The sequence below is a fragment of the Phascolarctos cinereus genome, unplaced genomic scaffold (assembly GCF_003287225.1).
Source record: "Phascolarctos cinereus isolate Bilbo 61053 unplaced genomic scaffold, phaCin_HiC Scaffold_1;HRSCAF=81, whole genome shotgun sequence".
Classification (NCBI taxonomy): domain Eukaryota; kingdom Metazoa; phylum Chordata; class Mammalia; order Diprotodontia; family Phascolarctidae; genus Phascolarctos; species Phascolarctos cinereus.
This window is the reverse complement of record NW_027555514.1, coordinates 243,780,539-243,795,662: the sequence shown is the minus strand read 5'-3', so window position 1 is coordinate 243,795,662 and position 15,124 is coordinate 243,780,539. Positions and strand designations below refer to the sequence as shown.

At 40.1% G+C, this 15,124-nt stretch overlaps 1 non-coding gene across 1 annotated transcript; it reads left to right on the top strand.

Annotated features, from left to right (window-relative positions):
• Positions 1-11,953: 11,953 nt before the first annotated feature.
• On the top strand, positions 11,954-12,075 carry LOC144455215 (U6atac minor spliceosomal RNA). The gene has a single exon (XR_013483931.1). It is a non-coding gene; the product is annotated as a U6atac minor spliceosomal RNA (small nuclear RNA).
• The last annotated feature ends 3,049 nt before the right edge of the window (positions 12,076-15,124 follow it).

Genomic DNA, 15,124 nt, shown 5'->3' with positions numbered 1-15,124 from the left:
CCTTCAATGATGAAATTTGTGGACTATAGCATTCTGCTCTTTTAACATTCACGTTATATTCCCCCTCCCACCTTTACTATTCATATTCTATTACTTCTCTGGCCTTAATAGTCCTGTCACTTCATTACCAACCCTCTAAAATGTAAGCTCCTGGAGGGTAATAATAATAATAGTAATAGCTAGCATTTACATAGTGCTTACCATGTGCCAAGCCCTGTGCTAAGTGCTTTATGAATAATATCTCATTTGACCCTTGCAACAACCCTGGAATGCAGTCTAGTAATAGCCTCCCTTTTAGAGTTGAGGAAACTGAAACAATAGTCATTAAATGACTTGCCCAAGGTCTTGCAGCTTCTAAGTGTCTGAGGCTGGATTTGAACTCAGAAATTCCTGACTTAAGGACAAATACTCTATTCACTGTGGCACCTCGCTGCCTCTCAGTAATGGTAGTGATAGTTTCTCTCTCTCTCTCTCTCTCTCTCTCTCTCTCTCTCTCTCTCACACACACACACACACACACACACACACACACACACACATTCACACACAATCATCAGTGATAGACATCGTCTCTCAGGAATTTAGGCTGAGAGGCGATTACCAGCATCAATCCCTAATTAGCATTTCCATTCTCTTTGAACCTAAGGTATCATAATACTCATCCTCTTTTCTCCTCATGTACTGTCATGTTTCCATGAATGTCGTCTTCTCTTGGAATTCAATATTAAATAGAGGCAGTGGGTTTTGTCATTCTTGCTTATCACCATTCCAGTCTCACTGGGCATCGCTTACGCCACGTGGGTTTTGTTAAAATGTACATTTTTAAAAGAGGAAAGAAACTCTGTAAGGGTGTACCTGAGACTCAGAAATGTGGCTTCCTTCATATTTCCCATTTGGGGTATTTTTTTTTCACTCTGCTTTTTTGCTCTGTCATTCAAGTCTCTCACTAGCTGACTGCTGCATTTTCACTAGATAGCACAGACTAATTTCTGTGGGATGGATGCCAGTTGCCCTGTAGATATGTACTTCTCGTTGGCTTATCTTTGCTCATTATTCTATTCTTAAGATCATTATGCAGGAAAAAGCTGAAGATTACCAAATAACGAGGTTTTCCAACATGTTGCTGTGTTTAAACATGAGATAAATTAACAAGAGGATAGTAAGCTGGAAGCATTTGCATTTCATTTCCATTCTATACAGAGAGCTAATACTTGACACTGAGGAGTGAAATGGTTTCGTTTATTCTCAGGAGTTTGGGTGAGCACAAAACTTAATAAAGCCAAGCCACAAAAGCAGTCAGGCTTATCAAACCCAAACAACCTCCCAAAATAGCCACCTGAGCAGAGAGCCAGGCAGGCAGATTTCCCTGCCCTCCGAGTTGTCAGAGAACCGAAATAATGAGATTACCACAAATGTAACAAAAATCCACATTGGAAAAGAATTAGATTATGGCAATGTCCTACTGAGACAAGTTCTCTATTAAAGAAAATCATTTTATGTCACTTTCATAAAGGGCCCTAGTATTATAAATCACTTTTAATACAGTCTCATTTGATATTCATAAGAATCCTATGAAGTAGGTGATGTAAGATTGCACCCATTTCACAAATAAGAAAGTTGAGTCTCAAGGAGTTCAAATGTCTTGCCTAAAGATACACAGCTACTAAATGACAGAGCTGGAGCTTGAACCCAGAATGATGTTAGTTTTGGAAGAAAGCCTAGTACTGGTTGACAGAGTCTTCATTTTGCAGAATAAGAGTCATGAAATGCCTCAGCCAGTAGATGAATTTGGGCTTAACATAATAGATGGCTGATTGCTTCTTTCCAATCATCTGATAAAAATGCTTTCACATCATGAACTCTATCCAGAGTTGGCCAGGTCTTGATTACATTCAACACTGTAATTTTTTTTAAGTTTAGAAACATTTGCCTTGTGGGAGTTTTGACACATCGTAACTTTGGGTAGCTAGGTGGCTCTGAGTTCAGATCTGTTACTACCTGTGTTACCCTGGGCAAGTCACCCTATTTGCCTCAATTTCCTCATCTGTAAAATGAGCTGGAGAAGGAAATGGCTAGTCTCTTTGCCAAGAAAACCCCAAAAGAGGTCATGAAGAGTCAGCCATGACTTATTGACTAAACAGTAACGATAACTTTGGATAGCTTTCCCAGGCTTTACTTACCCTTAATAAATGGTATTTGGAGAAACAGGATGGCATGATGAAGAGAGAATTGGCTTCAGAAAGTCCAATGCCTTAACATAGTAGCTGTGTGACCCTGGACATTGGCTTGATATGCTCACTGGCTGTGTGACCCTAGGCCAGTCATTTTCCTCATCTAAAAATGAATACAAAAATATTCATACTACCTTCCTCACAAGGTTGTTGTAAAGATCAAATGAGATTATATATTTAGATGCTCTTGTAAATCATAAATCTGGGAGCTATTACAGTCTTCTAATGGCTCTAACCACTTCTTTTCAGCAACTCCCAACCCACTACTTCTATAAAGTATACAAAACATACTTAATTTCAACTGCATACCTTTCATGTTTTTATTGCATTGCAATGATTTGTCCATTTTTAAATGGTGTTGGTGCATTCTGAAAACAACAAAGGAACTTTGTTGGAGCTATTATTCTGTAATTATTTCAAGGATATATTTCATGCAAAAAGCATCATTCTGATGCAAAGTATTATTATTTGTTCTTTCTATTCTAATAGAAGTAGCCTGCATCATGGATTGAATGTTTGTCTTAAAGAAAGGAAGATATGGGTTTAGATCCCACCCTTAGCACTTACCACCTGTAGGACCATAAGCATAGAGCCTAAGGCTCTCTGAGCCTCCAGCATCTAAGATTATGAGCTACAGACAGGTTACCATCTGTATTCACCGAGAAAGTTCTCACACTGACAAAAATCACAGGTCCTTGATATAGCACTGTATTGAGGCAAAACTGAAGGAAATCTTAGCAGATGATGAAAGATGAAATAATGAAATCAAGATAACCATAGAGTGAGTCAGCTGCTGAGTGATATTATAATAAAAAACTATTTTTCATCAGGATCAATTATAACCCATATTAATTATTGGTGGGGTGGGAAGGGCTTATATATCTCAATTTTCATAGAATGTTCCAGTAACAAATACATTTTTACCCTTAAGACTAGGCAATCTTGGGTCAGCTAGGTGGCGCAGTAGATAGAACACCAGCCCTGGAGTCAAGAGGACCTGAGTTCAAATCCAGCCTCAGACACTTACTAGTTGTGTGACCCTAGGTAAGTCACTTAACTGTGATTGCCTCAAAAAAAAAAAAACTAGGCAATCTCATTCTGGAGCAAGGAGATGGAGAACCACAAAGTCAAACACTCAGCCTTCTGGTGACATGAGGCCCATGACACTTGGGAGTTGGGCCTAAAACCAATTAAAATGCAATTGGGAAATCTTTAACAAGACAAATAATCAATCAATCAATCATTACTTATTCAGCACCTACTTATGTTCCAGGCACTATGCTAATAACAGGAAATATAATAAATCATACATAACATTAATATATTTCTAAGTCAATTATGTTCTATTTAGTGGCCCCCTTTTTGACACTACCAATATATAAGATTGCTCAGAATAACCTGAACAATATAATAAAGTTAGAGAGAGGTGAATCATCTATCCATGGAACATATGGACATGCCTATTTGTAGACCCATTCAGGTCTCACTGTGGATGAGTGATTAAGTCTTGGAAACTGGGAGTGGACTGGCTTTCTAGAGAGAAAAGGAAGATTTCTTTTGGGGAGAAAATAATCAACCATGTAGACCTAGATCTGGAAAATTTTCAAGTTGTTCAGTAGTGTCTGACTCTTTGTGACCCCATTTGGTGTTTTCTTGGCAAAAATACTGGAGTGGTTTGCCATTTCCTTCTTCAGCTCGTTTTATAGATGAGGAAACCAAGGCAAACAGCATTAATGACTTGCCCAGGGTCACACAGCTAGCAAGTATATAAGACAAGATATGAACTCAGGAAGATGAAAGCCCTGCACTCTATCTACTTCACCATCTAGTTGCCCTCTCAAGACTATAAAGAGATGGACCCATAATAAGGAGAACAGTACCTGGATTTCACCCTCTGCTACTATAGTTAGTTGTTCAGGAAGTGTAGGTTCAACAAGAAATGGGATTGACCCTCTAGTAGTTTCAAATATGTTTCCTTTCCAAGGGAATTCCAAGCCCCTGTTTGTTGTTCATCATATACTTTCTTTTTTTTTTTTAATTTGATTAGGCAATAGGGTTAAGCGACTTGCCCAGGATCACACAGCTAGTAAGTGTTGTGTGTCTGAGGCCGGATTTGAACTCAGGTCCTTCTGAATCCAGGGCCAGTGTTCTATCCACTGCACCACCTCACTGCCCCCCATCATTCACTTTCAATGAGAACCAATGACATCAGGAGGGTTATGTCTTGATTTGCACATGAATTGGATTCAAGTGAGGCAACGTTCTGCTGTGTCCTCAGCCTCACTCTCTCCTCCATAGGCATTGGAGTCCAGTGGCGAGACATTGGTCAGGATGACTGGCAATGGCTTCTAGAGTAGTCTCAAAGGCTGGAGTACCTGCATAAATCTGTATGAGAAAGGTGAGAAGAAACATAGATTCTTTGCTGGCTACTATAAGTCCTCTTTGTTATGTGCATTTCCTGAAGACTTTCAAAAATATATTTTAGTAACTATTTCAATATAATTTGATTCCTTTATAATCCTATATATTTTATTTTATGCATTTAGAAATATTATTCTGAGAAAGGGTCCAGGGGCTTCATCACAGTTCCAAAGGGGCACAAAGATTAAGAACTGCTACTCTTTTTTTTAAATATAAATTTATTTATTTTTAGTTTTCAATATTCACTTCCACAAGTTTTTGAGTACCAAATTTCTCACCCCTCCCCCCACCCCAAGATGGCATGCATTCTGAATACCCCTTCCCCTGGTCTGCCTTCTCTTCTATCTCTCCCTCCCCTTCTCTTATCCCCTTCCCCTTCTATTTTCCTGTAGAGCAGGATAGACTTCTGTACCCCATTTCCTGTATTTCTTATTTCCCAGTTGCATGTGAAAACATTTTTTTAAAACATGTGTTTTTAAAACTTTGAGTTCCAAATTTTCTCCCTTCCTCCCTCCACCCACCCTCATTGAAAAGGCAAGCAACTCAATATAGGTTGTACATGTGCAGTTATGCAAAACACTTCCTTAGTAGACATGTTGTGAAAAACTAACTCTATTTCCCTTAATCCTATCCTGCCCTCCCATTTATTCTATTCTTTCTTTTGACCCTGTCCCTCCTCAGAAGTATTTGCTTCTGATTACCCTCTTTCCCAATCTGCCCTCCTCTCTATCATCCCCCTGCTCTCTTGTCCCCTTCTCCCCCTATTTTCCTGTAGGGTAAGACAGATTTCCATACCCAATTGAATGTGTATGTTATTCTCTCCTTAAGCCAAATCCTATGAGAATAAGATTCCCTCATTCCCTCTCACCTTCCCCGTTTCCCCTCCACTGTGAGAGACTTTTCTTTTCTGTTTTTTTTTTGTGAGATAATTTACCCCATTCTACCTCTCCCTTTCTTCTCCGAGTATCATCCTCTCTCATCCCTTAATTTTATTCTCCAGATATGACCCCTTAATCTTCAACTCACCCTGTGCCCTCTATCTATCTATATATACATACACACAATTTTTTTCCTTCAACTACCCTAATACTGACAAAGTTCTCATGAGTTACAAATATCATCTTTCCATGCAGGAATGTAAACAGTTCAATCTTAATAAGTCTCTTATGATTTCTCTTTCCTGTTTACCTCTTCATGTTCCACTTGAGTCCTGTATTTGAAAGTCAAATTTTCTGTTTAGCTCTGGTCTTTTCATCAGGAATGCTTGAAAGTCCTCTATTTCACTGAATGACCATTTTTTCCCCTGAAGGATTATACTCAGTTTTGCTGGGTAGGTGATTCTTGGTTGTAATCCTATCTCCTTTGCCCTCCAGAATATTATATTCCATGCCCTGCAGTCCTTTAATGTAGAAGCTGCTAAATCTTGTGTTATCCTGATTGTGTTTCCACAGTACTTGAATTGTTTCCTTCTGGCAGCTTGTAATATTTTCTCCTTGACCTGGGAACTCTGGAATTTGGCTACAATATTCCTAGGAGTTTTCCTTTGGGGATCTCTTTCAGGAGGAGATCTGTGGATTCTTTCAATTTCTATTTTGCCCTCTGGTTCTAAAATATCAGGGCAGTTTTCCTTGATAATTTCTTGAAAGATGATGTCTAGGCTCTTTTTTTGATCATGGCTTTCAGATAGTCCAATAATTTTTAAATTCTCTCTCCTGGATCTATTTTCCAGGTCAGTTGTTTTTCCAATGAGATATTTCACATTGTTTTCTAATTTTTCATTCTTTTGGATTTTTTTACAGTGTCTTGATTTCTCATAAAGTCACTGCTTCCAATTGCTCTATTCTAATTTTTAAGGAAGTATTTTCTTCAGTAATCTTTTGGACTTCCTTTTCCATTTGGCCAATTTTCTTTTTAGGGCATTTTTCTCCTCATTGGCTTTTTGGACCTCTTTTGCCATTTGGGTTAGGCTTTTTAAGGTGTTATTTTCTTCAGTATTTTTTTGGGTCTCCTTTAGCAAGCTGTTGACTTGTTTTTCATGATTTTCTTGCATCACTCTCATTTCTCTTCCCAGTTTTTCCTCTACTTCCCTTACTTGCTTCTCAAAATCCCTTTTGAGCTCTTCCAAGGCCTGGGACTGATTCATATTTTTCTTGGAGGCTTTGGATGTAGGAGCTTTGATTTGTTGTCTTCTTCTGGTTGTATATTTTGATCTTCTTTTTCACCAAAGTAAGATAATATAGTCTGACTCTTTTTGTGCTGCTTGCTCATGATCCCAGCCAATTACTTGAGTTTTAAACTCTTTGTTAAGGTAAGAGTCTGCTTCCAATGTGGAGAGTGTACTGTCCCAAGCTTCAGGGGTTTGTGTAGCTGTTTTCAGAGATACTTGTAGGGACCTGTAAATTTTCAGTTCTTCCAAGGTGGTATGATAAGGGGTGAGGTGTTTACTCCTTTCCTGGCCTGTGACCACAAGTATTCCTTTCTGTCCCATAACTGTGAGGAGGTTCTCTCCACAGCCACTACAAGCTCCACCACGCCAGCACTCCTCCTCACCCCAGCACTGCCGCCCAGAACTGTGACCCAGATCCACACACGGGCAAAGCAAGAGATTCCTGCCTCAGCACTGGCAAAGAGATCCCTGCAGTCCCTCTCTGATCAGCCACTGGATTCCCCCTCAGTCTGTGGGCTGGAAGCTCGGGAAGCAGCTGCCCCCCCCAGGGCCACGCTCTTGGGGAATGGAGCTGAAACCCCGCCTTCCTCTCTGACCACTGACAGAAACAGACTTTTCCCACTGACCTTCTAAGTTGTCTTTGGCATTCGTGGATTGAGGAGTCTGGAAACCTCCACAGCTGCCCACGATTCAGTCCTCTGAGGCCTGCTTCAAGTTTGCTGTGGCCTGCGTGTCCATGCCGCTGAGCTGTGCTCCCAGCCCAGCGCGATACACCTTTCTGATCAATCATCCAGGTTGTCTTGGGCTGGAAATTTGTTTCACTCTGTCTTTTTGTGGGTTCTGCTGCTTCAGAATCTGTTTAGAGCCATTTTTTATGAGTATTTGGAGGGGTTTGGGGGAGAACTCAAGCAAGTCACTGCTTTCACTCCACCATCCTGTAAGAACTGCTACTCTTTAGAATGAGAACATCAATGGAAATGTGAACTTGACCATACAAAAAACTGTCAGGTGATGACAGCAGTTAACCCCAGAGGCTGGCATGTAAATAGCATGTGGATAGCCTTGGCAAGACCAGCTGACCTAGACCTGGCAACTGACCTAAATTTCCTTGACTAAAGGGAGACATAGGTGTGAAGATTATAGCTTTTAGAGATGCTCATTGAAAGATGGTGAAGATCTAGGAGGGGTTTTTCTTTATTCTTTTGTTGTATCTTTTGTACAATAAATTTGCCTCATATGCTGTGGACTCTGATACAAGATCATGGGATCACAGAGCTGGAACTAAAAAGGACTTCAGATCGAACAGCACTTGTCTATAAAGCAATATGTTCCAATCAAGAGAAAACCTAGATTAGTAGACAGAGAGCTGTCCTTGAAGTAAAAAAGACATAGGTTTTGACACATGCTGACTGTGTGATCCTGGACAGGTGCTCTAGGCAATTTTCTAAGTCTATAAGTTACAAAGGAAATGCCAGCTTGCATTAATAGAGAGAACTTTCCTTAGTAGGAAGTTCCTTGTGTCAATGTCTTTATGTCTCTGTGCTATGCATTATGCTAAGCAGTGCATTTATATCAAAAGGAAAGAAAAAAACACAAAAGCAGTCTCTGTCTTAAAGCATCCTATACCCAATCCAACACTTCCATCTTAAAGATGAGGAAACTGAGGCAAATATGCTTTCTAGGGTGGAGCCAGGCCCTTGCTGTCTGGTACTGATATTGCCCCCAGTATTCTAAATTAGGGACTTTCTCAGTCAATAAACAGAAAAACCTCTTCCAAAGTTGCCCCATACATTTATCAAATTCTTGGCTATGCCTTTCTGTTTTAATTAGAAAAGGTGGGAATATGAATTTTGCTAGTGCACAATACCTACCTTCACCCAGGGGCAATGATCCTGAATACCTTTCTGGCATTTCTCATTTCACGTCTAGACTGAAAATCTGACACAGCTAACAAGAAATGGGGAAATTTAACTTCAGTAGCTTGCTGCTGAGGCAGCAACAGCTGCTCTGGCCATCTCCATCCGATGGAAATACTATTCGTACCTTCAGAATGAAGACGCTCCTCTTTATCACATTTCTGTCCCCATCTGTGCAGGTGCTCAGGAGAAAGTACTGATTAAGAGCCTGGAAATAGGGCTCCTTTGCCCCTAAATGGATTAAGTCTAAAGGATTTTGCTATGCTATCAAGGACAAGAAGTCTGGTCACTGAATATTTCCCCTTGCCACCCCTAAACTCTTATTTCTTTGCTTTCCTCAAAACTAGTTAGGAACAGCTTCTCTCATGTTCATCGGCCTCCTATTTCAGAAATTTACAAAGCATTGCCTGTCCCTGTGACCATTTTTTTTTCTTTCTCATCCCTCACTCTGGAGGCTTGTGGACACTTTATTGCATTATAAACTACCTACTAAATATGCTGTAGTCATGTTAAATGTTATTAAAGAAAACTCTTGATGTATGGAACAGACACATTCCTGGAAAAATAAGTGCCTGTAAAGCAAATCTCAGAGTATTGGATCCTTTTTTTTTCCAATGAAATTTCAATTATCAAATTAGATTTGCAATTGTACATCAAAATTTGGAAGCCTCCTGCATACTCCACCCTCAATATAACAAGATTTACATTTAAGAATGAAGCAAACATAAATGATGTAAAAATTAAATACATCATTTTTTTTAATTTTAAGAATAAGGAATCCTCTTGAGAATTGCATAGAAAAATGAACCTCAAACTGGTTTGTTTAAAGTGCCTACCACTATCCAGAAGTAGCAGGAGCAATTGGATTTTGAACCACTTCCAGATTTCTTCTGAAGTACTGTCGGAGTTCCACCTTCATCTGAAAACAGCCTGGCCAGCACTTTCTCCTTGAGTCATGTGATAAGCATCTTGGCAAGGCCTTGCTTCTCAAAAGTGTTCCTCCAATTCAATCTGGGGTGGTGAAAGACCTCGGAGAGCTTTTCACTTGGAAACATTTTACTTATGTAATTGGGCGTGCTATTCTAGGGAGAAGCCTGACTAAGAAACAGGCAACCTCATAACTCATTTCAAAGTCAGGACCCATGTAGTCTAAGGTAAATGTGCTTAAGATGCCAGTCTCTGCTTATTTCTCTCTCTCTCTCTCTCTCTCTCTCTCTCTCTCTCTCTCTCTCTCTCTCTCTCTCTCTCTCTCTCTCTCTCACTCTCTCTCTCTCTCTCCCCCCCCCAACCCTACCCCCATGGTCTTTCATGTTTGCTTTCCAAAAGTATTGCTTAATACTTTTTTTTTTACTTTCTCGATTATTTGAGAGAGATTTTTGCAAGGTTGCTGTGTTATATGGCTTTGAGTATTTTCCATTGCTTAGGCTTTTCAAACTTCACTTCCAACATTAGGGCTATTCATTTACATCTTTAAACTCTCTCTTTCAGAATAGATGGGTGTTGTCCCTGTTGAGTCTGAGGGATTAGTGAACTCAGAAAATGAACACCATGGAGCTTTTCCAAAAGCATTTGTCGTAACAGGTGTTCATGACTTAAGAACACATGATACCAGAGATGCTTGTTTAAAATGCCAAATGCTGTGCCAGGTGGTAGTAATATAAATTTAAAATATATATGTATATATATCCTGCCTTCAAGGAGCTTACATTCTACTAGGGAAAACAACACATACATTTATAATGGGAAAGGACCTTAGGGCACATTATCCAACTCCCTCATTTTTCAGAGGAAGAAACTAAGGCTCGAAGGATCCGTGTATGCACATTGATCACACAGATAGTAAGACTCGGAGGTGAGATTAGATAGATAGATAGATAGATAGATAGATAGATAGATAGATAGATAGATAGATGATAGATAGATAGACAGACAGACAGACAGATAGATAAATAGATAGATAGACAGATAGACAGATAGATAGATGACAGACTGACAAACAAAGTTTGCACCAGGGCAAAGGACCTCATGGGAAGTGGCCATTGTTGCTCAGTCCAACTTTTCATTACCCTGTGTATCATACTGCCAATGGGGTTTTCTTGGCCAAGGTACTGGAATGGTTTGCCATTTCCTTCTTCAGTGGACTAAGTCAAACAGAGATTGAATAGACTTGCCCAAGGTCACATAGCTATTAAGTGTCTAAAGTCACATTTGAACTCAGGTCTTTGACTCCAAGCCCAGCACTCTATCCACTGAGACCTCTAGTTGCCTTTGGATTAGACCTGCTATAACTACTCTTAACCTAGCCCCACACCAACATTCCTGGGAGGAGGTATCTTTGAACTTTTTCACTAATTTACTTTGCCCCTCTCAAGGGCATGACAACATCTTGGGCACAAATAACCTCTCTAAAACAACTCATTTCCTCCTTTTCTCTGAGGTTTCCATGATCAACACAGTTGCTTCCCAGTTCATCCAGGAGGTCTTATCTGCTCCTATGGGTTGCCTTCGTACCTCGTCTCAGTCTATGGACCCCAAATAATCCCCTGCTTTTGGTTAGCGCTATTTACTATATTACAAGTCAAGGTATACTTCTACACTGGTGGAACAAATTAGAAAAATAATAATAATAATAATAATAATAATAATAATAATAATAATAATTAGCATTATCTAGTGCCTACTATGTGCAAGGCACCATACTAAGTGTTTACAAATATCTCACTTGATGCTTGCAACAATCCTGGGAGGTAGGTGCTATTACTATCCCATTTTACAGCTGAGGAAACTGAAACAATCAGAGATTAAGTGATTTGCCCAGGATCACACAGCTAATAAGCATCAGAGGCCATATTTGAAATCAACTCTTCCTGACTCCAAGATCAGCACTCTATCTCTACTACATCACCTATCTCCTTTATTATCATAATAATAACTGGCATTTATATAGCACTTTGAGATTTGAAAAGAGCTTTGTGTATAATAAACTCCTTTAATCCTCATAATAGCCCTGGGGGTGGGTACTGTTCTTATCTTCACGTTTCAGATGAGGAAAATGAGGCACAGAGAGTTTAAGTGACTTGCTCAGGGTCACACAGGTAGTAAGTATCTGAAGCTGGATTTAAACTCAGGTCTTCCTATTCACTGTGCCATTTCACTGCCCCTAAAAAAAAAAAGGACATCATTAAGCAGTACCTTGGCTGTTACAGCACTTATCATCATTATGGTATGAAAGGAAAGCAGGCCAGAATGCCTTTTGATTAGGGCAGGAAAAGTCCTATTGACCTTTACAACGCGTATACAGTTAAGACTTTGCTGTCTACTCTGTGGCATCTAACAATGTCAACACAGATATCTAACAATGTTTTTAAAGCCCATGGCATACTATAGAAAAAAGCACTTGGCCCAAGATCAAAGACTTAGGTTCAATCTTCCCTCTGACCCTTTCTATTTGTGCAACCTTGAGCAAGTTGCTTGACCTCTATGGGCCTCACTTTCCTTATCTGTAAAAATGAGGGGCTTGGATTAGATGGTCTCTGAGGTCCCTTTCAGCTCTAGGTCTGTCATCCCAGGGTGATTGGATTCTTCTTCCCACAACAGAATTCTGCTACAATACCTTCCATTCACTTCACACTTTTCTTTGTAAATTAATGCTTTCACATTGCCTTCCATCTGGGCCCAAACACAGATAATAATAGCCATGATAGACAATTACCTGGAAGAACAGGCACATAATTCAGGCCACCTTTCAAGAAGCCAAGATCATGTGAAGAACATGACTAATCTACACTGGACTCCAAGAGAATGGGCAAAAGCAAAAAACATGTAAGATGGCAGCCTGGTGTTTGTGGCTCTTTTTCCAGAGCCTCCATTCTTCTTGCCCAGTAGGAAAGACTTTAGCTTAAAAAGGCAAGGTCTCCCACTGTATCTGAGACCATCTCCAGTTGTCTTGATCTGTATCTTACCACTGGACCCAGAAGGCTCCAGAGGAGAAAGTGAGGCTGATAACTTTGCACAGCCCTACCTCACTTAAATCCAATTCATTGGCAAGTCATGGCATCACTTTCCTGATGTCATGATCTTCAAGAATGAAGAATAAGGGGCAGCTAGGGGGCGCAGTGGATAGAGCACCAGACCTGGATTCAGGAGGATCTGAGTTCAAATCTGGCCTCAGACACATGACACTTACTAGCTGTGTGACCCTGGACAAGTCACTTAACCCTCATTGCCCAACCAAAGAAAAAAAAAGAATAAAGAATAAACAACAACAGGAATTTGGAGACTAGTAAATCAGACCCTTCTGGGAAAACAGGTAGTCCAGTGACTCTCCCACCTATGACAGCTAGGTGACACAATGGATACTGTGCTGGGCTTTAGGTCAGGAAGGCCTAAGTTCAAATCCTGACTCAAACTCCTCCTCCCTGTGTGACCTTAAGAAAGCCATTTAACTACCATGGCTATCAGTTTCCTCATCTGTAAAAAGAAGAGCTAATCTAGAGGACCTCTAGACTTTCATCTTTATTTTTTGTTTGTTTGTTTTTTAGGCATTTGGGGTTAAGTGAATTGCCCATGGTCACACAGCTAGTAAGTGTTAAGTGTTTGGTCTGAGGCCAAATTTGAACTCAGGTCCTCCTGACATCAGGGCCACTGCGCTATCCACTGCACCACCTAGCTGCCCCAAGACTTTCATCTTTAAAACTATAATCCGATAATCTTATGGACTGCACCCCCATTACATATACAAACATTGAATAAACATTCATTGATTGATTGAATCTATTGAGCATTACTACTATGAGGACACCTGCATCTCGCACTTCATCCTCCAGTTCCTTGGCCACTCTAGGGTTGATCAATGGAAAGAAATAGTTCATAAGTCTATAGCTAAAAAGGACCGTGGAAGCCAACTGTTATGGTCTCCTCATTTTTACAGATAAGGAAACTGGAGCCTAGCAAAGTCAAGGAACCTGCCCAAGATTACCAAAGTAATCAGTGTCAATGAAGAGAAACAGATTCAGATCCCATGACTCCAAATTCAGTGTTCTTTATATAGTACCATTTTGTCTCTCTTATCATAAGTATTGTCCTAGATTTTTATGTTCAAGGCACCTTCCAGTAGTCTTTGGACTGGAAGACCCACAACCTGGAGTGTTTACCTTGAGTACAACCTTCTACCTAAAACTCACCACTAATCTTGGGGTCCCTGGAAGCCTCATAAATGGTTGGAAAGATCACACTCGGGTTCAAATCCTGCTTCTGATGCTTGCTGTGTGATCTTGTACAGTGCTCTTCTCTGTAAAAACAGGGGGTTAGACCAGATGACCTCAAAAGTCTATCCCTGCTCTGTCTATGAACCTACAAACTTAAAATGAACGACATACCGCCAGGACCCATCGAGCAATGGGCAAAGAGAATTCATTAGGAAGAACAGTAGGTCAGTCTCCAGAATCATCCTGCTGACTGGCTCCCTGAATCCTGCTCCCCTGCCCTGGAGGTTGGCATTACTGGTTTTGACCCAAGGCTATTTATTCTCTTGACAGCATAGCCCCAGCTGCTACCTTGACCCAATTGTCTCCTCCTATAATCCTCCAGTTCTCCCTCCACTTCCTTCTCCCTGTGGCTTGGATCTCCATGGCTACAGAAACAGCTTCCCTAGCCTGGCTCTGTCCAGTCAATTGTTTGCCATTAACCATTGCTTCCCAAGCAGCAGCCTGGGAACCCGAGTACCCTGTTTCCTCACTAGCTCTGCCTCCAACTTTGAGACTGGTCATTTAAATTTCCCCCATTTCATCCAGCCATCCCCGCAAAATAGATATTCTAAGACATGTCTAAATACTGTAAATTACATATTTATCAAAGTGCTTCATACTTTTGTAACTATGTAAGACTATTGGGTTTTTATAAGAAAAACTTTGATTTTAATAAGTGAAAATAATAAACCTTCTGTAAAGCATTTTGGAAATCTTGAAGCATTATATAAATGTAAATTATTATCATCATTTTTCAGAGAAAATTAGAAAAAGGGAATTTCACTCAAGGCTAAGTAAATTCTGTTATTTCACATAAGCTGAAATATAATAGCTATCAATAATGTCTTGTTGCTTGAATTGAAAACACATTGATACTTCAAGCCAGGAGTGCCTGCCCAAATGAGAGGATTAGGAGGTATGTAGCAGAAAAATCAATATTTGAAAATACTTTAGCTCTTTCGTATGGCCCTGCATTTCTTCAGTGTCTGGATATTTCATGCACCATTAAAACAAGGGCATGGCTTGTTTTGAATCATTCTTTCTTTGGTAAGATCTCACTAAATTTCAATCCAGATCTGATAAATTATTTACTTCCTACGTGTGATGGTGCATGTTTATATGACTCATGCCACCGAGGTCATA